The sequence below is a fragment of the Diceros bicornis genome (genome assembly GCF_020826845.1).
Source record: "Diceros bicornis minor isolate mBicDic1 chromosome 16 unlocalized genomic scaffold, mDicBic1.mat.cur SUPER_16_unloc_1, whole genome shotgun sequence".
Lineage (NCBI taxonomy): Eukaryota > Metazoa > Chordata > Mammalia > Perissodactyla > Rhinocerotidae > Diceros > Diceros bicornis.
The window spans coordinates 2,198,925-2,225,831 of record NW_026690870.1 but is presented as its reverse complement, the minus strand read 5'-3'; the positions used below and the strand labels follow the sequence as shown (position 1 = coordinate 2,225,831).

The 26,907-nt window shown below is 40.3% G+C and overlaps 1 long non-coding RNA gene across 1 annotated transcript; it reads left to right on the top strand.

The window, feature by feature from the left end:
- The first annotated feature begins 295 nt into the window (after nt 1-295).
- On the top strand, nt 296-26,198 carry LOC131401806 (uncharacterized). The gene is made up of 3 exons (XR_009217986.1): nt 296-381; nt 25,312-25,399; nt 26,173-26,198. It is a non-coding gene; the product is annotated as an uncharacterized LOC131401806 (long non-coding RNA).
- The last annotated feature ends 709 nt before the right edge of the window (nt 26,199-26,907 follow it).

Below are 26,907 nucleotides of genomic sequence, written 5' to 3'. Positions count from 1 at the left end.
GTGACACCCAGCTGAGAAGTAGGAATTATTAGAGTTAATAAACTCTTCACTGTCTTGGGCCCACAGTCGTCAGTTCTAAAATTCTTTTATAATAAGGCCTTTTTATTTTCATCTTTTAAAATAAAATTGTTAATTTTGTTTTTACTAGGCCCGGGATTAGTGACCTGATATCTTAATAACATTTTTTAAAAGGAATGAAACTTCATTTTCTTATCAGGCCTGATAACTTGAATGAAAGTTGTATCAAATTCTTTATAACAGAAATATGTGACTTTTGTTTTGAATCTTCGCTTTTCTCCCTGATACAGGATTCTAGTATAATTGACTTCTACCCTGAAGATTTTGCTATTGATTTAAATGGGAAGAAATATGCCTGGCAAGGTAAAATTTAGACATTATTCCTTTTTTTTTTTTTTTCCTAAGGTGAAATTTTATTTATTTATTTATTTATTTTTGTTGTTGATGTTTTAATGGTTTCTAACATTGTGAAATTTTGGGTTGTACATTTTTGTTTGTCCATCACTATATATATGACTCCCTTCACCCCTTGTGCCCACCCCCCACCCCCCACCTCCCACCCCCACTGCCCCTGGTAACCACAGTCCAGTTTTCTCTGTCCATGTGTTGGTTTATATTCCACATCTGAGTGAGATCATACAGTATTTGTCTTTCTCTTTCTGGCTTATTTCACTTAACTTAATACGCTCCAGGCCCATCCATGTTGTTGCAAATGGGACGATTTTGTCTTTTTTTATGGCTGAGTAGTATTCCATTGTGTATATATATACCACATTTTCTTAATCCAATTGTCAGTCGAGGGACACTTAGGTTGCTTCCACTTCTTGGCTATGGTGAATAATGCTGCAATGAACATAGGGGTGCATAAGCCTCTTTGGATTGTTGATTTCAGATGCGTTGGATAGATTCCCAGTAGTGGGATGGCTGGATCATAGGGCATCTCTATTTTTAATTCTTTGAGGAATCTCCATACCGTTTTCCAAAGAGGCTGCACCAATTTGCATTCCCACCAGCTGTGTATGAGGGTTCCTGTTTCTCCACATCCTCTCCAACATTTGTTGTTTTTTGTCTTGGTGATTATAGCCATTCTAACAGGTGTGAGGTAGTATCTTAGTGTTGTTTTGATTTGCATTTCCCTGATGATTAGTGATGTTGAGCATCTTTTCATGTGCCTATTGGCCATCTGTATATCTTCCTTGGAGAAGTGTCTCTTCATTTCCTCTGCCCATTTTTTGATCGGGTTGTTTGTTTTTTTGTTGTTCAATTGTGTGACTTCTTTATATATTATGGAGATCAACCCCTTGTCAGATGTATGTTTTGCAAATATTCTCTTCCAGCTGGTTGGTTGTCTGTTCATCTTGATTCTGGTTTCATTTGTCTTATAAAAGCTCTTTAATCTGATAAAGTCCCACTTGTTTATTTTTTCTTTAGTTTCCCTAGTCTGGGTAGGCATGTCATCCGAAAAGATTCCTTTAAAACCAATGTCAAATAGTGTGTTGCCTATATTTTCTTCTATGAGTTTTATAGTTTCAGGTCTCACCTTCAGGTCTTTGATCCATTTTGAGTTAATTTTTGTGAATGGCGATAGCATGTGGTCCACTTTCATTCTTTTGCATGTGGTTGTCCAGTTTTCCCAACACCATTTATTGAAGAGACTTTCCTTTCTCCATTGCATGTTCTTAGCACCTTTGTCGAAAATTAGCTGTCCGTATACGTGTGGTTTTATTTCTGGGCTTTCAATTCTGTTCCATTGATCTGTGTGTCTGTTTTTTGTACCAATACCATGCTGTTTTGATTACTATTGCTTTGTAGTATATTTTGAAGTCAGGGATTGTGATGCCTCCTGCTTTGTTCTTTTTCTTTAGGATTTCTTTAGCTATTCAGGGTCTTTTGTTGCCCCATATAAATTTTAGTATTCTTTTTTCTATTTCTGTGAAGAATGTCATTGGGATTCTGATTGGGATTGCATTGAATCTGTAGATTGCTTTAGGTAATATAGACATTTTAACTATGTTTATTCTTCCAATCCACGTGCATGGGATATCTTTCCATTTCTTTATGTCATCATGGATTTCTTTCGATAATGTCTTGTAGTTCTCATTGTATAGGTCCTTCACCTCCTTGGTAAGATTTATTCCTAGGTATTTTATTCTTTTTGATGCAATTGTAAATGGTATTATCTTTTTGAGCTCTCTTTCTGTTAGTTCATTATTAGCATATAGAAATGCAACTGATTTTTGTAGATTGATTTTGTACCCTGCAACTTTGCTGTAGTTGTTGATTGTTTCTAACAGTTTTCCAACAGATTCTTTAGGGTTTTCTATATATACAATCATGTCATCTGCAAATAGTGAGAGTTTCACTTCTTCGTTACCATTTGGATTCCTTTTATTCCTTTTTCTTGCCTAATTGCTCTGGCCAAAACCTCCAGTAGTATGTTGAACAGGAGTGGTGAGAGTGGGCAGCCCTGCCTCATTCCTGTTCTCAGAGGGAAGGCTTTCAGTCTTTCCCTGTTGAGTATGATGTTGGCTGTGGGTTTGTCATATATGGCCTTTATTATGTTGAGGTACTTTCCTTCTATTCCCATTTTATTGAGAGTTTTTATCATAAATGGATGTTGTATCTTGTCAAATGCCTTCTCTGCGTCTATTGAGATGATCTTGTGGTTTTTATTCTTTGTTTTGTTGATGTGATGTATCACGTTGATTGATTTGCGGATGTTGAACCATCCCTGTGTCCCTGGTATAAATCCCACTTGATCATGGTGTATGATCTTTTTAATGTATTGTTGTATTTGGTTTGCCAATATTTTGTTGAGGATTTTTGCATCAATGTTCATCAGCGATATTGGCCTGTAATTTTCTTTCTTTGTATTGTCTTTGTCTGGTTTTGGTATCAGGGTCATGTTGGCCTCGTAGAATGATTTAGGAAGCGTTCCATCTTCCTCTTTTTTTTTGGAATAGTTTGAGAAGGATGGGTATTAAATCTTCTTTGAATGTTTGGTAAAATTCACTGGAGAAGCCATCTGGCCCTGGACTTTTATTTTTTGGGAGGTTTTTGATTACTATTTCAATCTCTTTACTTGTTATTGGTCTATTCAGATTCTCCATTTCTTCTTGGTTCAATTTTGGGAGGTTGTATAAGGCTACGAATTTATCCATTTCTTCTAGATTGTCCAATTTGTTGGCATATAATTTCTCATAGTATTCTCTTATAATCCTCTGTATTTCCATGGTATCCGTTGTAATTTCTCCTCTTTCATTTCTAATTTTATTTACTTGAGCCTTTTCTCTTTTTTTCTTAGTAAGCCTGGCTAAGGGTTTGTCGATTTTGTTTATCTTCTCAAAGAACCAACTCTTTGTTTCATTAATCCTTTCTACTGTTTTTTTGGTCTCAATTTCATTCATTTCTGCTCTGATTTTTATTATTTCTCTCCTTTTGCTGGCTTTGGGCTTTGTTTGTTCTTCTTTTTCTAGTTCTGTTAGGTGTAATTTAAGGTTGCCTATTTGGGCTTTTTCTTGTTTGTTAAGGTGGGCTTGTATCGCTATGAGTTTCCCTCTCAGGACCGCTTTTGCTGCATCCCATATGGTTTGATATGGCATGTTATCATTTTCGTTTGTTTCCAGATAGTTTTTGATTTCTCCTTTAATTTCATCAATGATCCATTGGTTGTTCAGTAGCATGTTGTTTAATCTCCACATTTTTGTCACTTTCCCAGTTTTTTTTTCCTGGTTCATTTCCAGTTTCATAGCCTTGTGGTCTGAAAAGATGCTTGTTATGATTTCAATCTTCTTAAATTTATTGAGGCTTGCTTTGTTTCCCAACATATGGTCTGTCCTAGAGAATGTTCCATGTGCGCTTGAGAAGAATGTGTAGTCAGCTGTTTTTGGATGGAGTGCTCTGTATATGTCTACTAGGTCCATCTCTCCAGTTTGTCATTTAAGTCTACTATTTCTTTATTGACTTTTTGTCTGGATGATCTATCCATTGCTGTAAGTGGGGTGTTAAGATCCCCTACTATTATTGTGTTGTTGTTGATGTCTCCTTTTAGGTTTGTTAATAGTTGCTTTATGTACATTGGTGCTCCTATGTTGGGTGCATATATATTTATAAGTGATATGTCTTCTTGATGGAGTGTCCCTTTTATCATTATATATTTCCCTTCTTTGTCTCTCTTAACCCGTTTTATCTTGAAGTCTACTTTGTCTGATATGAGTATGGCAACACCTGCTTTCTTTTGTTTGCCATTAGCTTGGAGTATTGTCTTCCATCCTTTCACTCTGAGCCTGTGCTTGTCTTTAGTGCTAAGATGTGTTTCCTGAAGGCAGCATATTGTTGGGTCTTGCTTTTTAATCCATCCTGCCACTCTGTATCTTTTGATTGGAGAGTTCAATCCATTTACATTTAGGGTAATTATTGATATATGAGGGCTTAATGTTGCTGTTTTGTCACTTATTTTCTGGTTCTTTTGCATTTCCTTTGTTTCTTGTCCCATTTGTTTTGGACTGCCAATTCGGTTTGGTTGTTCTGTCTTATGACTCTTCTCATGAAGGTTTTTGAGGTAGTCTAAACATGGTTGTTAAGAACAAGTAAATTAAATAGATCTAAGTAGGATAAAAAGTTTTATGTGAACTTTTAAAATAGCTTCCCCAAATCTTTTTGGTAACCTGAAACTTTAAAGTTTTGCTAAGTTACGTTAAATGATGAGTTAAGTTAAATGCATTGAATATTTAGATCATTTCTAAATAAGGTAAAATACTGAAATATTAATTACTGAACATAGGTTTATCCACATTTTGCTTTACAAAGGAATTCAAGATATTTGGGCCTATTAGTAGACATGTGTTGTGCCACACTGAGAAATTTACTACAAGAAAGCACGTTTCCAAAAATTATCAACAGTATTTATAAATTTACCAAGCCACAGAATGCTATTATAAAAGACAGTTCATAATTGTTTACTTCTTTATTTTCACTAAAAAACTAAGGTTTTTTAGTGTTAAAAAATTCTAACATATGTGATTTAAACTACTAGAAGTAATAAGGGAAACATGTCTGTAAGCTAGGAAAGTAGGGTATCTGTTTTTGATAGGAGAAGTTATGAATGGAGATGCATTTTCTGAGGGAAAAGAAAGTAATTTTGTCCTAAAGTGAGGCTGGTTATTTCAGGATGGGAAGGAAGAGAATAAGGACTAATTAAATAGAAAATTGGGAAGAGAGAAAGGGAGAGAGAGAATCTTGCATTGTGTAAAGTTGGCTAAAATCAAATGAATTTATTATAAGAGACATAAAATTAAGTTTTAAAATCAGCAATGTACTTATGTAAAACTAGAACATAATTTTCTTTCATCTGATAAAAGGACAAGGTTTTCTTAGACTTTTAGTCTGCTCCTGATTAGAGATTTCGAAAGGTTTTTCTTTACCTCTTAAGTAATCTGCTTAGAAAACAAAGAATTTGTGACCTGTCAAAATAATTTCCTGTGCTATCTTTATCAGGTCTTTGATTACTACTGAATCTTCTTTATTAAAAGAGTTAAGGTTTTTGACAATTGGGTAACATTCTATACTTGCATGTGAAGTCTTTAGTTGTCACTATGGTTAAATAGATAACTAGGTATTGTTACACAGTGTCCTATGATCCTATTTGACCAAGTGTTCAAAAACCGTTCTTATTTTTTTGACAAACTTCCCAAAAATCAATTCTAAATGAAGTCTTTTTGACCTCAAATTAACTTTGGGATTTTCCAGAGGGTTCCTGGAACATCTCAAAAGATTTGTTTTCTCTCCTTGCAAAAAGGGAGATGTTAAACTAATTAGGCTTATTTGATATGTTAAATCATATGGGAAGCATTGTCAAATAAGAATTAGTACAAAGCCTCCTTTATGGAGTATTCGTATAGGTACAGGTATGTTATAAGTGTTCCAGAAATTATATGAAATTCCTAATGTCTAGTACATCCTGGTATAATGTTATCAGTCATAATTCCAGTTATTATCTTAAAATGTTGCATGTTACAGAAATAACCAAATTTCCTTGTCAATTCCATTATAATGAACTCCCATCAGATCTTTAACAAAGAGCATCTTTAAGACTTTTCACAGACAGTTATTGTTTTACTCTGATGTTTTGCAAAAGTGTTCCCACAAAAGTACTTCATCTTCAAGGAGATTCATGGAAAGGGCTTTTGACAAGTTCAAGTTTTTAATAACTTTAAAATCATAAAACTGAACTGGATAAGAATTTCCAGAAATAATGGAAAACTGGATTCTCACAGAACAAAAATTAATCACACGGGACTGACTAAACTGAGGAGGATGATTAAAATTTTAATAACTTTTTCTTTGAAATATTACCAGTTCCTTGATATTTTATTTTTCCAGATTTAAGGAAACATTTTCTCCTAAGGTGTCTATGAATACCAGCAATTTGGTAAAGTACACCCTTTTAAATAAAGATGAATCATTTACTTTTTCTCCCTACTTGATCTCTCCACAATTCAGAAACTCATGAGTATTCTTTTTAGGGCAATATAGTTATTTGCATAAGTTCAGTAAGAATCTGTTATCCTTGTAACAGAACACAATTGAACACATTGGTTATATTACTAAGGCTTTGACTAGAATGCCATATTTCGGGGAGATGTACATAGATTTGGAGATGCCCAGAAACCTTTAAGAAACTAAAGTTGGCTTTATGGAGCCAATAAAGCCCCTTGGAGAAATCAGCCTGATATCTTGCTTACAAAGTTCCAGCAAACAGTCTTAAAAAGAGCTTATACGGTCAATCACTATTCTTCCTGCACTTATGAAAATAATCCGGATGAGTTTAATACAAAGCAATTAGTTTTACTGTGATTATCTTTGATAAAAGGGGAGTAAAAATAGAGAGAAAAATTATGCTTGCATATTTGTCTACATAAGATTCTAATCCTATTATCTCTTTGAGGTTTTGCTATATATCTGTAAACTGGACTGGATCCTGAATTCTTCCAGTTTCCTAAAATATCTGGCTATGAATCTCCAAACTAGCACTTCTAATTTTCTCTTACCCTTCTGAGTTGGAATCACTCAGAACAAAGACTGCCCTTGGATCTCCTTGGAAGGGACTATACCAGCTCCTCCTCACCACCCAGCTGGCAGTCAAACTCCAGGGACTTGAGGCTTGGGTACACTTCTCACAGATGAAAAAGCCTCCACCTGACACCTGGTCCTGTACAGATGCTGAAGACCTCCTAAGCAAAGTGACGAGGAAGAGAAGTAGCCAACATCAAGAAAGACTTGCTTCCTCCCAAGAGGCCAGATCAAGACTTCATACTTTAACTAAACGTGAAACCCTGTCCTCTTCTCTTTCTTTCTTTATTCTGACATGGGCCTAGAAAGATAATGCCATCATCTGTATCTCCTAGGCCATTGCTAAGGGGGGTCACTTTTCAGACTGCTTCATTTGTCATCAAAAAACACATCTGTCCATAATGCTAGAGACGCCCTGGTCCGTTTCCCTGTCTCTGGTTAACAACCCCAAACTTAGGGAACTTTGCATCCAGGATCTATGCAAAGAAAGGGACACAGGCAAAAATCACCAGAATAAAACCATCTGTATGGTCTACAGACACTTAAATTTCACCGGCCTCCAAGGCTGTCACCTTTCCAGTCCTGAGCCACAGATTCAAACGGGAATTACTAGGAGGCATTCATGATTCAGGATTCTCTTCCTTTGGCAGAACCCTACTTTCTTGGTTAGAGGTAAATATAAATGAAGCTTTGATTGGAAACCTCCTCTTAACTCTTGGAAAGATTGTAGAATCTGCTGCTAAAGCAACAACCTGCCCAGTAAAAATCCTTAGACTCTCTGGCCAAAGTGTTCTTGATAATAGGAAAGCCCTTGATTATCTTTTAACTGAGCAGGGAGGTGTCTGCGCTGTGGCGAACACCACCTGCTGCTCCTGGATTAACGCTTCTGGGGAAGTTGAAACTCAGTTACATAAGATCACTGAGCAAGACATTTGGCTTAAAAAGGTGACTCCTTCAATTGGGTCTGTCTTTGACTTGTTTGATTTTGATTGGATTGAGTCTTGTGGACCCTGGCTTTGAGATGCACCCCAGACATTGGGAATTATCCTGCTCATGATAATCATAACAATCTTCCTGGTGTGTTGTGTTCTCTCACAAGCTTTAAATGCATGTTGCCAGCTGCTGACCACCAAACAAATGATCTCGCTAAGGGTGGAACATCAGAAAAGGAACAAAGAGAATGTCTGACTTAGAGATTGTGAACCTGAAGATGTGACCTGTGAATGTCACAGTGATTAAACAAAAAATGTCATGACCTATGGATACCACGCAAAGGATCCCCAAAAGCTGAGAGCAGTAGCTGAGAGTGGTGCTAATGCCTTAAATTTTGATCACATCTCTCAGTTAACATGAGAGTCTGATCAAAAAGGGGTAATGGTTAAAAAAGAGACAGTAGGCCCAAGATGGAGTCACTTGAGCTAAGCCCACGTCACCAAAATGTGACTTAATACCTCATCTAATTGCAGTTTCAACCTCCCCCAGGAAAGTAATCTTAACTGATCAGTCTGGAATTTCTCAATCAGCGCTGTGAGATAATCCTCCTAATAGACCCCTTTTGTCCTTCAAAAGAAGGTGAACTTGCTCGAAAGAATCTTTTTTTTCTGTTCACGACTTCCTTGTCTCACTCCCTCTCTGCTTTCAAAAACCTTTCCTTTTGTAAAGCTCTTTGGAGCTCCTTTCTGTTTGCTAGATGGGATTCTGCCTGATGCATGAATCATCAAATAAAGCCAATTTGATCTTTAAATTTACTTCGTTGAATTTTGTTTTTTAACATCTTTGACCACCACCTCCCATCTTCCCCTCCCCCCAGCCCCTGGCAGCCACCATTCTACTCTCTGCTTCTATGAGTTTCTTCTTCTATGAGTTACTACTGTAACTTCCACATACAAGTGAGATCATACAGTATTTGCCTTTCTGTGTCTGGCTTTTTTCAAGTGTCTAGCAATGCTGATTTGAGGGACTTCTGGCCATGACCCACTGTGAAAAATACATTTTACATCACAGAGATAGAGGGAAGTGAGCCAAGTTTCAGAAATCAATATTCACCACATGCAGCATCTGATACTTTATAATTATAGTCCTTTTCATTTCTTTTAAAATGCTGGTTGTTACCTACTACGTTGGTTTCATGGCCCCGCCCCCCACCAGTTGGTCATAAGCCGCTGGTTGAAAAATACTGACCTGTAGATACTTTGACTGTGAATAAAACACACAATTCTTTCACTGTGAGCCTGGCATTTAACTGCCCTGATGTGTTTATTTTGGAGATGAGGTGTGTGGCTTGTAAAAAAGGTTGTTAATTCGCTATGCAACTTCAGTAAACTCACTCATCTTTTTAGATTTTGTTTTATTCATTTTTAATGACAAATTGCTTATACATCACATTGGCTTCAGACTCTGTTTCTTAAAACTTTCTTATTTTAATTCACCTTAAGCCCCTTAATACACAATTCACCATCTCTTTTGAGCGTGCTAAAGCATTTCAGTGAGTTCCATACTACCACTTAAAACACACATTCCTTGCCCAAGCAGAGGTGCGAAAATGAAGGTAAGATAGATGCCCCTATAACAACTTTCAATAAATAAAGCAACAGGACATGTAACGAGGTCTCCTTGAAAATTTTTCCAAAGGCAGAACATTTTTCTAGACCCAAGATCGCAAGTGAAACATTATCTATTTTCTGTGGCAAGACGCTAAACCACTTCTTACTTACCCACAAGATGAAAAGTTCTGGCTTCTCATCCAGTCTGGAAGCTTCTCAGAGCTAACAAAAGAGGAAATATGTCGCTTCTCATCTTGAGGTCCAGTTCTTCAAGGAGTCTTGTGGGTGGCAGAGAGGGCTGGGAGTGTTGGGTGGGGAGTTTTCATAATGCAGGGTCTGTTAGTTCTCTTTTCATTCAAGTAATTTAAATAGTACATTACTAGGGTGGACCCTACTAAGGTGCCTCAGAAAACGAACTTGGAAATGGTGATGGTGTCCAACGGGGAAAACCCATAATGAAGAGTGGTGTCAACTTCCATCTACACCAAGAAAATGGGTCCAACTATGTGGAGGCTCCTTTAATATGGTGAACTTCTTAGTGAGAGAGTTGAAGGCCAGGATGTGGAAGAGAGTCACTGTATCTATGTATAACCCAGTCCCTCTCACGGTATCACTTCTCATTTTACCACCTTGGGAAAATGATGTACCATATTCCTGGTCTTTGAGATAAGGTCATCCAACATAATAACACTCATCTACATGGCTGGCAAAATTCCCATTTCCATGGTGTCGTGAAATTTTCTTCTCCTTTGTATTAGAAGAACGTTTTCCGATCCAGCACAAATATGGCAAATATCCCCTAGTTTGACAAGTCAAAATACACGCTTAGTGATTTACTCCTTGTCTTGGTTTTATTACATTTATGAAATGTGGCCTTATTATCCCTAACATTAACATCTTCCTTTTTCATTTTCCCATTTATTTTTATAAGTAAATTAGAGCTAATGCAATAAAATATTCAACTAATCACCTAGATCTGGTTGTCTAGGTGGGCTGGCAGTCAGCTTCTCCATGTGAGACACAAAATATTTGCTTTATGTTATACTCAAAATGTTTCTTTTGAATGACAAATGAAAGAGGGTTTATGCCTATAATTGTCAGCTGGGCTAAAGTGAAAATGGTCTGAATATTAAATTGAAATGCTTAACTCCAAGAGAAGTCCCTGAAATTCTGAGCATTTCATGTGCTCACAGCCTAATTCTGCATGTGACAGATTATTTGCACAAACAGATGCAAGAATTCCCCCATTTTCGCATGTAGTCCTCCATGCTGACTTTAAATTTGGCCAAGTGGCTGGCTTTGGCCAATGAAACAGCAGCCAACAGGATGTGAGCAGAGATTTGAAAAGTGCTTGCACATTGGGGTTTGCCCTTTCTTCACGCACTTGGAACAACAGGCCCCAGAGGAAGGGGCCTCTGTTGTCCATCATATGGCTGAGCTACTTCTTGAGGAACTCCCATGTCAATATCGTTAGCTCTTTCCTCTTAGATTGGTGTCCAAAGGGCACCCTGCTGTAACGTGACTGCGCCACTGCTGCCCTCAAGGAGTGCAATCCATTTCTCCTTAACTTGAATCCAGACTGGTTTTGGAGTTACACTGTACGTCTTCTGGTCCAGGCTTAAGAGGAGCTGCACCTTCTGTTTTCAGCCTCTTGAAAGCCAGTCTTTGCGTAAGGAAGTCTGGGCTTTGCTGCTGGAGAGACGGTGTGCCCTAGAGGATGAGAGGCTGTGTGAGAAGAACTGAGGTGCCCCCTGTAAACAGCCAGCACCAACTGCCAAACATGTGAGCAAGGGGATCTTAATGTTCCAGCCCCAGCCCAGCTCTCAACTGAAGGCAGCCACGTGAGTAACACTAAGGAAGAACATACAGAGGAAGAAATGCCCACCTCAGCCCAACGTACAGACAGAATCATGATATGTTGATGTTTTAAGCTAATAAGTTCTGAGATGGTTTGTTTTGCCACAATTAGAAAACTGATACAACTAGTCCAATTGTGTAGAGAAGGACTCTCTCATTTCTTACTAGAAGGTGAAAGACTGGCTGCCAGCATTCTGGAAGCAGAATGGAGGAAGAAGGATGGGAGGGGTCCTTATGCATTTAGTATTCATAGTCACTTCCCCTTTGTTTTGGCTATCTATTGTTGTGCTGCAAAACTTAGTGGCTTAAAATAACAATCATATATTTACTCACAATGTTGCAGTTTGAGCTAGGCTTAGAAAGACAGCTTGTGTTTGTTCTGTATGACATCAGCTGGGGAGGCCCACCCAGCTGGAGGATCCAGTTCCATGATGGCTCACTCACATGGCTGGCGATTGGATGCTGGGAGCCCAGCTGGGCTGTTGGGCAAAGGGCCTGACTCTGTTCCATGTTGACCTCTCCATGTGGCTACTTGGGCTTCCTCACAGCATGGCAAGAAGTTCTCAGAAGGAGATAGTGAAGGCTGACAGGGCTTCTCAATGCCAGTGCTTGGAAGTCCCAGGATGTCACTATCTGCATCCTATAGGTTGAAGATAGGCCCAGTGCAGATTCAATGGAGTCAACATGAGTCGACCTCTTGATGGGAGCAGCAGCATGCCCGTATAGGGAGGAGTGCAATTGTTTGGGGTTATTTTCAGAGATGGTCTTCTATACCCCTGTTTTCAGCACAGCTTCCCTGCCCAAAATTGTGGCCAGTATGTCCCAGTCCAGATTCCCTCTATTTTATAGTCTCTACAGGATCAACCTCTAGTTTCCTGCCAGCATTAGGGAATGGAAGTTGCCTGGTTGCAAAGTGGGAAAAGATTTGGAAATGTAACTGCTTCTCAAACTTTTAATCAATCCTCTTGTGTTTTTTTTTTGAAGATTAAGGTATAACATACACAAAGTGAACAATTTTAAATGTATAGATTATCCAAATTATATATATATATTCATCCATGTAACCACCACCAACATGAAAATATAGGTCATTTCCTACACCCCAGAAGACTGTGTATTGTCCTTTCCCAGCCACCCTCCTCTCAGTGGTAACCGCTATTCTGGGTTCTATCACTGTAAATATATTTTGCCTGTTTTTGAATCTTACATAAATAGAATCATGCAGTATGCATTTTTCTGTTTGGCTTTGTTTGCTGAATATTATGTCTGTAAAATTTTTTATGTTGTTTCATGGAGCAGTAGTTTTTGGGGTGTTTTGCTATATAGCATGCCACTGTATGGACATAGTACAGTTTGTGTGTTCTACTCTTGCCAATTTTGGGTTATTATGAATATGAACAATCTTGTACATGTTTTTTGGGGGGGCATATGCATTCATTTTACTTGGGTTTATACTTAGTAGAGGAATCGCTGGGTTATACATTAGGCATATATTTGGCTTTAATAACTATGGCCAAACTATTTTCCAAAGTTGTCCCATTCTAGGTTGTCCCATTTTACACTCCCCCCGGCAATGCGTGAGAGTTCCAGTTGCTGCTGTGCTGACTAACCTTGATCTCATCAGTCTCTCACCTGTAGCCTTTCTGGTGGTCTGTAGTGGTCCAGCCTCCTGATTTTTGCAGCATCTTCACTCTCGCTTCCAAAGAGGATGCTGCTGCTGCTGCTTCCTGAAATGTTTGAGAAATCCATGGTGCAGATTGGGCTGGTTTTGGTTTTTCTGGCTGCCGGCTGAGGGTCTAAGTTTCACATATTTGTTCATTTGCTTTATGATTTGCGAAAATTGGTTGTTGTTTTCTCTTTCCCCATTCTCTCTGTCCTTATTGTGCTTAAAAAAATTCCCTTTACTGGGGTTTTACTGGGGTTTCAGCAAAAGTAATGTGTGTTCAACCCTCCACCTTCATTTTGGCCATGTCCTATGGCACTTAATACACGTCGGTTGAACGCCCTCAAATTACCCTTTCTACTTTTTCACCCATCGAAAGGACCACTATCTTATGGTGATGCTCTTACAGAACCACGAGAAAGAGAGCATGTTCGTTCAGTCGTGGCTAAGAGCACAGGTTCTAATCAGAAAGATTTGTCTCTACCGCTTTGTTAGAAATGTGAGCTAATGCTGAATACTTAATATCTCTAAATTTTGGCTCCTTTCATGTGTAAAATGAGAATGATAATGCTGGCTACCTCATGAGTTTGCAGAGAGGATTCTGTAGAGCACTTAATACAATGCCTGGTCCATAGTAAGTGCTCACTAATGGGTTGACTCCCCCAGGACATTTACATATTTCCTCCCCACAAGATTACTGATATCCATGTTTTCTCATTATAGAAACTTATATAACACACAAGAGCTTAGGCAAGAGAATGAAAATCATCCATACATCCATCACCGAGAGAGAATCACTGCTAACATTTTGAAACATTTTTCTTGTCATATGTGTACTACATTAAATTACTGCCCAAGTCTCTTTAGTGACTGGCTGGGTTCTCTCCATATCTTAGACCATAGTTGGAAAGGCACAAACTCAAACCGCACTCACTGGTGTATCAGAGACCCTCTCCCTGCCAACATTAATACCCAGCCGCTCACTGCTAATGTGACAGCAGAAACCATTTCTCTGCAGGATTGGTCATTTCCATTCAGATAGTTCATTAGTCCCGCCCCATCCAGTCTCCTTGTAATTGACGCAGCCGTCACCAGGCTGGCCCACTCGCACTTGCCACGCGGCTTATTCCACTTCCCATTTAGGGATAAGACAGAGCAGGGGCAGCCTGGCTGCACAATGGTTAAGTTCACACTCTCTGCTTCAGCGGCCTGGGGTTCACGGGTTCAGATCCCAGGCGTGGACCGACACACTGCTCCTCAAGCCACACCGTGGCGGTATCCCACATACAAAATAGAGGAAGGTTGGCACAGATGTTAGCCCAGGGACTGTTTTCCTCAAGCAAAAAGAGTAAGATTGGCAGCAGATGTTAGCTCAGGGACAGTCTCCCTCACAAAAAAAAAAAAAAAAGAAGAATAAGACAAAACAAAATAACTCTAGGGCAGTGTGTGTGTATAAATGTCCTCATTCACTCTGTGCCTGGTCCTGGTACATCTTTCGTTGCAGTCGAGCACAGAAACAGCATACATATTACTTTCCACATGTCACACCCAGGGCTTTCTGTTGTCTCCTAGAACTCTGTTTTCCTCAATCCTTAACATTTTACACAGCTGGAACTGTATCATATAAACTATTTGGGGTCCTGCTTTTTCACTTATGAATATAAGTGACACATCATTACACAAACCCTTCTTAAATATCACTTTTAATGTTGCACAGTGTTCTAGCTCAGGGGTGGACTATAATTGACTTAATCATTCCCCTATTCTTGGCCACTTAGTTGTTTTGATGCTTTTGCTATGAATAATGCTGCAACGCATATCTTCATGCACAAATCTCTGAATTTCAGATTATACCCTTAGGATCAGAAATGAAATTGCTAGGTCAAAAAGAGTGTAAACATGAAAAAAAAAAGTTTATCGTGGAAAATTTCAAACATGTAGAGAGGAGAGTTAATGAACCCCGTGTTTTTATCAACCAGATTTAACCTGGAATTGACATTTAAAGGAGGATGCCTGCTAAATCAAAATAATGAGTCTCTAGTGGTGGAATGTAGGGCAACAGCTGCTAGTTTAATATGTGTTGGAAAGGAGGCTCTTTTTTGTGGCAGAGGGACCTTCCTGTTAATGCCTCTCAGGTCACACAAAGCAGGTAACCACTTGTTCTACCAACAAGGCTGCCTCTTCCTCGTTGGGCCCCAAAACAGGTCTTCAATAAACAACTGTTGATTGACTGAATAACGTTAACACTCTGTGAACTTTACCTGCAAACAGACATCCAGCCAGGAATAAGAGATACTAAAAGGGATTACGCAAACACCAATGAAAATTAGTCTGTAGGCATAAAGTCAAATGGATAAGCATTTTATTAATATCTACCTTTTAAGATAATTACAGTGAGCTCGAGGCCACTCCAGGAAGCTGAGGGAACACAGAGGCATGTAAGGGTATGTCCATGCTTCCTTTCTACCTGGACAACACTCAAGTCTCATGTTTGGGATGGGGAACTCAAACAATAGGTCTCACCCAGACTAAAAAGTTAACCTAATACCATCAACCTGCCATCAATAAAACCATAAATGCTGCCTTGAAGACTCTTAGAAACTTAGTGGGCTCCTTTTCTGATTTGGTTAAACCTGGTGAAAATATCCTAGTATACTGATAGGGTAGACTTCCAGAATTAATCACATCCTTGGGATCTGTTTACACATGTGTCTTTCCCACTAGACTATAAACTCCTAAGGCAGGAACTGATTCTTACTCAATTTTGAATTTTCCATATCTAATATTGTCTGGGACATAACAGATATTTCATGTTTCTAAAGATTAAAATAAATTTCAAGTGCCCCACTTCTACCTCAATGTTCAATTAAAAATCAAGATCAAGTTAATGGGGTTTTCAAAAATATTTGAGACCAACAAGCTTTATACATTGTCTAAATGAAAATGAACTGAATACATAGTTTGTAAATCTTTATATTTTTGATGCATCTTTAAAAGGTGTTGGTAGCAATAAATAAATACCCCTTAAAAATAAACCTTTGCATCTCTGTCTTTTTAAAATATGAAATCATAAGAGACCTCCAAGTGACACACATTTCCATTCTGTGCAGGCTTCCCTGTGGTCACTGGCTTGTTTATTTGTTGATTAGATTTTAAAGGGCATTGCTCCTTCTGAGAACATAAGGGATTTTGCAAAGAATCATCAAATCAAAAATACTCTTCAGATCATTTTCATCCTCTAAGAGGGATAAAATAAAGGAAAGTCATGAGGAAATCTAACTAGAAGATGAGATGGGAAGGGCAATGAATATGGGTGGTGCAATTTACTATTGCTGAATTACAAACAGCCAAATGTGCACTTCTGTCTCTGCTCTCAAAGAAATCACACAATAAGTTTTCTGGTTCTTAACTGAGATACTCCCTGGATATATTATTAACAGTAGTTTTATTACCAATAATTACAATAATAGACCTATTTTATTGAGCACATACTGTGTGCCAGGCACTGTGATAAGCACCTCATGGTAGTGTTTTGCTCAGTAATCTCAACAGTTTTATGAGGTGGTGTAATAGTTAGGTTCACCAGAGAAACAGAACTAATAAGAACCAATAGGATATATAAATATATAAAGAGATTTATTACGAGGAATTGGCTCACACGATTAAGGAGACTGAGAAGTCCCACAATCTGCCTTCTGCAAACTGGAGACCCAAGAAAGCTGGTGGCATAGTTCCACTCTGAGTCTGAAGGTTAAGAACCAGGAAGGCCAACCGTGTAAGTTCTAGACTGAGGTCCAGAGAAGATAAGATGTGCCAGCTCAATCAGTGAGGCAGAAAAAAGGGGCGAACTCCTTCTTCCTCCAACTTTTGTTCTCTTTGGGCCTTCAACAGATGAAATGATGCCCACCCACACTGGGAAGGGTGATCTACTTTACTGAGTCCACCGATTTAAATAATCTCATCCAGAAACACCCTCACAGAGACACCCAGAAATAATGTTTAATCTGGGCACCCCGTGGCAGTCAAGTTGACACATAAAACTAACCATCTCAGGTGGCTACTATTCTTATTGCCATTTTGATATAATTGAAGCTTAGAGGGGTTGAGTATCTGCTCATAATTCCACAGCAAGTAACAGGAGTGATATTTTATCCCAGACGTGTCTGACTTCAGAGAATTCACTTTCACCCAGCATAGGGTACAGCCTCTACAGAGGCGCCCCATCAAAGAACAATGGTGTTTGGAGATTGAGGTATCGTAGCTCCATTAAGAAACAGCTCTATTTCCCTGATTTCATGTAGCATCACACAACGCATTGAAGATATACCCTATCTCTAAGGACAAGTAAGGCCAAAACTTCTAGACTCTAGCTACAGTTGTAATAGATAGTGATATTCATGCATATATATTCATGAACAGCAGTATTCATGTCCTCTGTCTTGCCAATCTCATGCCAATGCCTCCCATTGACCAAACCTGAAGGGAACCCAGGGATCAAGGGGGCCGTGTGATGCAATTCATAGATTCCAGGCTTCTGAGACACAGAACTAGACGGAGAAGGGAGGCACGTGGATCTGGGAAGGGGACCAAAGAGAATATTCAGCACACCCTGCTCACAGAATGAACCTCTGAACCCATGAGGTTTGCTGCTTGATGGTAGAGAGTAAATAAGACTTAAGAGAATAAAATCCTGGCCCCTTTCTCAGCCCCAGGAGTAGCTTCGGCTCAGAGGGAAGGGTGCTAGCTGATCCAGGACAACACTGGGGCCACGGGGAGAGCTATTGTCCCCTTTCATGGATCCACACTAGAGCATTTGAAGAAAAGGCTTACAAGCCATCGAAAAGAATATGAGATCAACACTCTGCAGGATGAGGAAGTTGAGGCCCAACAGGATTAAGTGGCTAATACAATACAGCACAGTTGGTGGCAGAGCAGGGACTAGACCCCGTCTTCCTGACCCCTGGTGCAGGGTTTTTAACATATTACTATTACTCCATCTTTTTCTAAAGAGGGCTCAAGGCATATCTAGTCCCTGTAAGCCTTCACTTTCTTCTTCACCATCACCAGACACTTCTGGAAATCTCACACAAAGCCACAGTTTTTCCTAAACTTTCCATCACATTTAATTTTAGCACGGTTTCAGCCACAAATGACACAAAAATGGCACCACGTGTCTTTTAATGAAATTAACAGTGGTGCTTTGTGATGACTTAAACGTGTCAGGGAAATTTTATCTAATCGTGTTCGATAGAAGGACCAGCTCTCTGGTTTGTGGATGCAATCACTGAGGGACACTGGTGGGCAAGGGGGTGGCGAGGGACTTGCCATCACCTGCTCAGCTCTCAGGGCAGCTCTGTGGTTGCCTTGTTGCAGGAAAGGGCAGCGTTCTGAGGGAAGTGTGTAGTCCTGAGATGACCTGTCACTGACAGCATGCAAAGATGACAGAAAATAGCCTTTGTCTATCTATGCTTTGACTGGTCGTTCGTAAGTAACAATTGTGAAAGATCTAGAGCAATAAAAATGTCCTTCCACCGGAGTTTAATTTAAGTGTTGTCTAGCCAACCTGTCCTTTAAGCTGAGACTCAAAAGAGATTGATTTACGGGCACCAGCAGCTGAGATGTCGGTCAGCAGGACCAGACACTCTGACTTCACCACTTTCGTCAAGTGAGATTCTGGGCTCAGAGCTGAGTCACACAGTATACATGAAGCTTCCTGGCTTCACGGTTTGCTGATCATTTCTCATCAACCATCATCACAAATGCCATCTCTCACACTGAAATGCCCATGCCACTCATCAGAATCCACAGGCGGCTGGGCCAATGACACTGGATAATAGATAGATCTTGATTTTTCAATTGAACATTGGGGCAGAATTGAGCACTTTAATTTCATTTTAATCTTAATAAACATTAAATACCCATTTGTCCCAGACAATATGAGGTACTAGAAATTCAAAATCGAGTAAGAATCAGTTCCAGCCCACTAGGGATTCACAGTCTGGTGGGGGAGACTCATGTAAACGGAGCCAGGCGATGTGATTGAGTCTATAGTGGAGGTAAGTCCAGGGTACGTGAATCTAGAAAGACTTCATAGAGGAGGTGATGCCTGTGTTGAGAAACCAGGAATGAAGAGTTCCCTGAGTGGATAAGGGGAGGAGAAATTCCAAGTGGGAGAACAGTATGTACAAACACAGCTTATATGAGAGTGGTGTGTTGAGAAATCAGTAATAATTCAGCACGGGTGGACACAGGGTCTGCTTCAGCGTGGCAAGGGATGAGTGTAGTCAAGTCGGCAGAGGACCCATGGGGGACCTGGACCATGATAAGGAGTTTGGGCTTTGTCCTGAATGCAATGGGAGCCATTTAAGGACTTTGGGCAGAGAGTGGCTGGATTAAATGAGTTTTAGAAGGAAGGTTCCTGGGGAATAGGAGGGCAGAACAGAGGCAATGAGGTGAGTTAGGAGGCTGTTAGAGTTGTCCAGGCAAAAAGTCTTGATGGAACGCAAGGGATAGTGGTATGGAGAACATTTAGAAGGTGGAATTTACAAGCCTGGCACTGGGTGGGAAAGGAGGAGATATCTCGGGTGATTCAGTTATCTGGCTCTGGTGACTGAAGGTGCAGTGCTGATTGTTGGGGATGATGGTGATTTGGCTTCGGACACCCCAGGTGGGCAGCACCCATGGGCTGCACCATAGAGAGAGAACCGTGTTTCTGATCCCCTTAGGAGACTCCCTGTCAGGCTCTAGTCCCATCCGCTGTCATGGGGAGGCAGGGATCTATGCCTTTGGTAGACTCAATCTAAAGACGACTTGATATTTTTCTTTGTGATACATAATATGATTGAGTAGATGATGTATTGAGAGATGTGTTCCTGTTCTCATCATTTTCAAGGACTGGAGAGAGGTCCATTTTCTCCTGTAGGGTTGGCAGCGTTCTTCTGCTTCTGCCCTTTGCTTTCCCCGAAGTGGGAGTGGAAGCTATGCCTGGCCACCCAGAGCTCTGCCCTCTGCCAGGTCTGGGTCATCTCAGCCTCATTTTAGCCCCTAGTTGTTACAATGGGGCATTGTGAAACACATCCTGCCCCCAGAGGCCACTGAAGTGACAGACGTAGCTTGTCTGTTCACCCAATGTCCCCACAGACCTATAAGCACCTATGAGACCCTAAGGGGATATGTCGACCACTTGCCCTGGCCCCCAGTGTTGTTGGAGTTGGCCTCTCGCGTCCACCTCAGCTATTTCTTCTCATCCCTGTAGTGGGTCTGCTGCTCTCCATCCTCCATGGCACACCTCCATCTGCCCTTCCTTCCCGTTCATTAAAAAAACAATCATCTTTTTCCCTACTCTCTTTATCTCTTTTCGCTTCTTTCTCTTCTAATTATCTTGTACATCTTGGCTTTTGAACCAGTGTGTTTGGTCTTTCTAGCCATTACTAACTAGGTCTTTGTGGTCATTAAGTCACATCCTGCTCTGTGTTGTCTGGTTCTTCGGCTGCTTTCTGCTGCTGCCTCCTCGCCCACAGCTCAATGGTCTTCTAGACATGAAGATAGCTAAATGCCACTTTCAGATAAGCCACACACAATGCCACATGGATCAAATTCAGATCAATAGCTCAGGGATGTATTATGTTGAACCAGACAGAATTACCCATAGTCAATCATTTTGACCCTCAGTAATGACTTTCATTGACATCAACCTAATAGAACGAGTTCGTTTCCAATGATTAGCTCTACACCCAATCTGTACTGCACACTCACTCATGAGGGGCCAATTATTTCATCACAGGAAACAAGACTCAGGAGAAAATGTTCTTTTCCTTTCTCCTAGTCATACATATTCTAGCTCACTGATTACTTTGTGTTATATCTCTGCTGGCATTGACACATCAAAATTGAATTCCAGATATACATTTTATCTTAGCTGCTCATTCCCACCCACTTATCTTGATATTATGGATGGAGAGTCAGTTCATAAATGTCATCCATAGCATTTGTACTGGGGGCTTACCTACCTCCTTGATACTTTTTCATTCATATAAAATTCTACCTATGCAACTCAACGCTGATATTCATTTAATTTACAGTAGTCAATGTATAGCTGTTTAATTTGATGTTATTGGACACTGGTCTTTTAAGCAAGAATGCTTACTATCCTGTGGCTTTTGTTTCTGATGTAATAGAAAATGGATTCCTAGATTATACCTAGAAAATAATAAGAAGCATTATCATTTAGCAGGCTTAAATTTCCCTTCTCCCTCTCTTTTTTGGCTTTTATTAAGTTATGAGTTTATCAAGGTATCTTATTATATAATGTAGCTGAGCATTTTTCCCTAGAAATGTATATTATCTAATTATTTTACAGAAATATAAACTTTACCTGTGACTCCATTTTCCCCAGAGGAGAGAATAAATAAGAAATAAATCTGCCTTGTATTGCATTTATTTAACAAATATTTATGGAGACTTATGGGCCTGGCACTTCCTAATCGTAGGGAACTGTTCTGGGAGTTGGTATTTGGGCTTTGAAAGCAGCTATGCCCTTTTTACTTAATTCAGAGGCACTCAACTTGGGTTGAGCCCAGGCCCCTCCAAGCCACTCCCCCTCCCAGAAGGGATCCTAGCCCATCCTGACAGCCCAGGCAGGATTGAAGAGGATAATTGACAACCAAAATTGGTAACTTGTTTCTATCTCCATAAAACCTTAGGTTAATTTAGGGGCTGGCCCGGTGGCGTAGCAGTCAAGTTCACGCCCTCAGCTTCGGCGGCCCGGGGTTCGCAGGTTCGGATCCCAGGCACGCACCAACTCACCGCTTGTCAAACCATGCTGTGGCGGTGTCCCATATAAAGTAGAGGAAGATGGGCACGGATGTTAGCCCAGGGCTGATCTTCCTCAGCAAAAAAGAGGAGGATTGGCATTGGATGTTAGCTCAGGGCTGATCTTCCTCACACACACACACACAAAAACTTAGGTTAATTTAACTTGTTTCTCTTTTTGCTTGAAACTAAGAACAGTGTGAAAAATGTCGAACCAAAAATAATTTCTTTAAGTAGGTGAAATAAATGGGACCTTGAGAGCAATTCTAAGCATTAGACTGGTCTGCCCAAGTTTTTCTGAGTTAACTCAAAAAAGGAAATTTGCACTTAAGTGATTAAATGTTGGCTAATATGATATTTGTCTATTGAAATACCAATTTCTAGAGGGAAGGAGAAAGAAAAATGAAATGCAAATGTGCCAGGCATTTCTTAAGTGAGGTGGCCTGGAGTTTTCCTTTTTGATTTGGTCCTTGTCTTGTTTGGGTATCAATGTATTAGCCTCGTGGTGGGGGTGGGGGAGAAGTGTTTCCTCTTGTTTTTAAAAAAAAATTCTAGAACTGTTTGTATAAGAGTGGAGGGATAAGTTACTTGAGAGTTGATGGCACTTACCACGGCAACCATTTGGCTGGGTATTTTTTTTGTAGGAAGATTTTCTACTAATGATTATATTTCTAAGTTTTCAAATCTAACGTCATACAATTGTTCATAATATTCTTGCTCTCTTAACTTTTAAAAACCTCTATCTGGGGCTAGCCCCAGTGGCCTAGTGGTTAAGTTCGGTGCGCTCTGCTTCGGCAGCCCGGGTTCAGTTCCTGGGCACAGACCCACACCACTTGTCTATCAGTGGCCATGCTGTGACGGCAGCTCACATACAAAGTAGAGGAAGATTGACAACATATACTAATTCAGGGCAAGTCTTCCTCAACAACAACAAAAAAACTCTATCTGAAGTTACGTCCCATTTTCATTCTTAATACCATCGATTTGTCCTTTCTATTTTTTCTTCATATATCATGCCAGATATTTTGTCAAATTCATCAACCTTTTCCAAGAATTAATTTTGACATCATAAGTCTTCTTGAACGTATTTTTGGTTTTCATGTTCATAAAATTCTGTTCTTTTTCTTTATCTGTTTCCTTCATTTTTTAAAAAGTTTTTCTGCTGTTATTTTTCCAATGTCTGAAGATGTGTACTTTGCTCACTAATTTTCAGGTAAAAATAAGCATTTAAAGCTAAAGCTATTGTGCCGGCCCCGTGGCTTAGTGGTTAAGTGCGCGCGCTCTGCTACTGGCAGCCCGGGTTTGGATCCCGGGCACGCACCGACACACCGCTTCTCTGGCCATGCTGAGGCCACGTCCCACATACAGCAACTCGAAGGATGTGCAACTATGACATACAACTATGTACTGGGGCTTTGGGGGAAAAAAAAAAGGAGGAGGATTGGCAATAGATGTTAGCTCAGAGCCAGTCTTCCTCAGCAAAAAGAGGAGGATTAGCATGGATGTTAGCTCAGGGCTGATCTTCCACACACACACACACACACACACACACACACACACAAAATAAATAAATAAAATAAAGCTAAAGCTATAAATATATCTCCAAGTACTGTTTTCATGGCATTTCACAAGTTTTGATTCATTATCAGACAGTTCTTCTTGGACCTATGGGTTACTTAGAATGCATTTCAAACTTTCAAATATTTAGACAGTTTTGTTTGTCTTTTTATTATTGATTTATATCATAATTGCATTGTGTTCCAAGAACATAGTCTATATGGTACAGATTCTTTGAATTTTGTTGATACTTGTTTTATGGCTTAGTATATGATCAATTTCTATAAATGTTCCATCCATGTGTGTTTCTAAAGATTTTGTATGCTCTAGTTGTTGGGTGCTAAGTTTTGTGCCCATGAAATTAAGCTTTGATTGTTAGATCCACGTGTAATTGAAAGAAGTATGTTGTAAGTTCCCACCACAATGGTGGATTTGTCAATGAATTCCTACAGTTCTATCAGTTTTAGCTATTTTGCTATTTTGAGGCTATTTAAAAACTTTGTTATGGAAATTTTCACACACAATCCAAAATAGAATCTAGTCTAATGAATCCCGTCACCCACTCTCTGTCCATGTATCCATCATCCCTCACCCAGCTTTAGTTACCAACATTTTGCCATTCTTGTCTCATCTGTTCTCCTTACCATTTTTGTTGTTGGGATAGTTTAAAGCAAATCCCAGATATGACATTTCACTCCAATAATTTAGTATGTTTCCCTAATAGATAAGACTTAAAACACATAATAAAATATGTTGGAGCCACTGTGTCAGGTGCCCACAAGGGAAGAATCGCTCGATCCTAGTGAGGTGAACCTCCATGGTTTTCAGGCTCTCCTTTGAAAAGCTGACCCCCTCTCCAGTTTAGTCGCATGTAGGAAACAGCTGCTATGATGTCTTGTATCCAGTGAGTGCTCAATAAGTGTTTGTGACAACTACTTACTCACTGGAATCTCTAGGAATGGCCTTGGGAAGTGGAGATTGCTCACAGCTAGCAACTCTATAGGGTGAAATACTTTGGCAAGGCCCCAAAGTCTTGATATTATCCTTGTTCTTTTCCTGCCATGCCGAGCACTCGTAGAGCACTGGTAGAGGCTAAGCAGGGCCCTTGGAAGTTTTGGGAAATGGGAGTAACAGGGTGAAGAGTTGATGTCAAATACCACCATTAATCAAATCCATGCATACAGCCAAACCTTCTAATTCATACTGGAATTTTGCTGAATGAGACATGGCTTACAACAAGTGTTCTCTCAGATGGGTCTTAGATAAGCCCTATTTACTACAAAGGTTTTATATATATGGAGCACCTAGCATGTTACAGGCACTGTACATGGCACTGGGAATGCTCATGGAGCCCACAATGTAGACGGGGCATGACTGTTATATACGCATCCTAATTGAGTTCAATGGGACACATGCTCTGAAGGAACATAACAAGACTTGATCTAGACTGGGGTGAGGGAAGGCTTCACTGCAGACATGGTCTTGAAGGAGCTCTGAGGGACGAGTTGAGTTAAAGGCAAAGCTGGCAGTCATGGCAATGGCGAGATGAGCTCGGGCAAGGGCAAGTGTGGTGAGGACCTTGCAGAGAGGGACTGGGTTCTGGAACACAGAGCAGCAGGGCGAGTGTTGACAGCCAAGACTGGAAGATTGGGGTCAGGGGTTTGGTCTTTATCCTAACGACGATGATGATGATAAGGACGATGCACTGTTCTGAGCACTTCACATATGCTAACTCATTTAATCCTCAAAGCTACCCTGTTCAGTGGATATTATATCATCCTCCTTCTGCAGGTGGGGAAACAGATACAGAGCTGCTATATAATCGTGCCCCAGGTCACCCAGCTGGTGAGCCACACACCCACGTGGGCTGGATCCAGAGGTGAGGCCTTGCACCACCATGCTGGACTGTCTTTACAGGGTTTTAAGCCGAAGAATGACACAAAAACAGGTTTTGGGGGCTGGCCCGGTGGCTTAGTGGTTAAGTTCGCGCGCTCCACTTCAGTGGCCCAGGGTTCATGGGGTCGGATCTCGGGTGTGGACCCACGCACTACTCATCAAGCCATGCCGTGGCAGCATTCCATATACAAAAAATAGAGGCAGATTACCACAAATGTTAGCTCAGCAACAATCTTCCTCAAGAAAAAAGAGGAAGATTGGCAGCAGATGTTAGCTCAGGGCCAGTCTTCCTCACCAAAAAAACAAAAAATGAAAAACAGGATTTTTTATTTTTTAAAAAAATTTCCTGGTTGCTGGGTGGAGAGCGGACTAAGGGAAGACGGAGCAGGAAGTTAGGAGGCTTCTGAAGAAGTCAAGGCGAGAGATGATGAGGGCTTGTGCCAGGGTCGTGGCAGCAGAGGGGGAGAGTAGTGGGAGGGCTTGGCAGCTCCGGCAGGAAGGGAAATGGCCAGGATTGGTGAATTGCTGTGGAAAAGGAAGGCGAGGGAGTGGTCAAGGCTGGCTCCTGGCTGTCTGGCACAACTGTGAGCCCTTCCACCGGGCTCCAGAACACGAGGTGCTGAGCAGAGAGCATGAGCCGACCTGGGAGGGAAGGGATTCAGCAGAGTCTGGTAGACACAGAGCTAGTGGGGAACATATGCGCCGTGAGGCAGGGCTGTGTCTGTTTTATTCACCATGGGTTTACTGTCTCAACAGGCATCCTACTGATTAGTATGTAGCAGGCGCTCCATAAATATTGGCTGAATAATGGAAGAACAACAAAAAATCTGTGTCCTCAACCCACCAGCTAAGTAACGGTGAAGCACTTCGCCTCTGTAGATGAAACAATCCCTGCACTGCCGTCCACTCTGAGGCCAGGCTTGTTCTGCGTTCTGAAAACAGCACACACAGCCTGTGACGTCCTGGAGTCGGCTGGTACTGCCTCATGACAGCTGATGGTTAAATTTTCAAGAATCTTGAGGGCTGATTGTTAAACACAGTCATTATTAAACATTAAATTGCTACTTACTGCGCATCTCTTTCCAACTCCTCATTCGGTGGCATTATGTTGATTGCTTGAAACTGACTCTGCTGGGAATATTTACACCATGGAAATCAGTCAAAGCCAAAAATCAGGGGTTGATTTGGTTTTGTTTATTGTTTTGAGTCTAGGCTCTAGACTTAAGAAAGTGCTGGAGACGATGTTAATAATGCAATTTAAATAGAAAAGTGTATCATGTCCATAGCCATTATATCGTGAATAGGATAAAAAATCGAGGAAATTTTCTTCCAGTATTCGAAAACCATTATCCAATTTAGCAAAGAAAAAAAAAATATATGAAATTACTTATATCATTAATGTACAAGTAAAGTTCTGACATTTCACTGAACACACATCTTGGTTGTTTCGCTACTGTCTCGCTCATAAATGTAAATGAAAATATCAGTCAA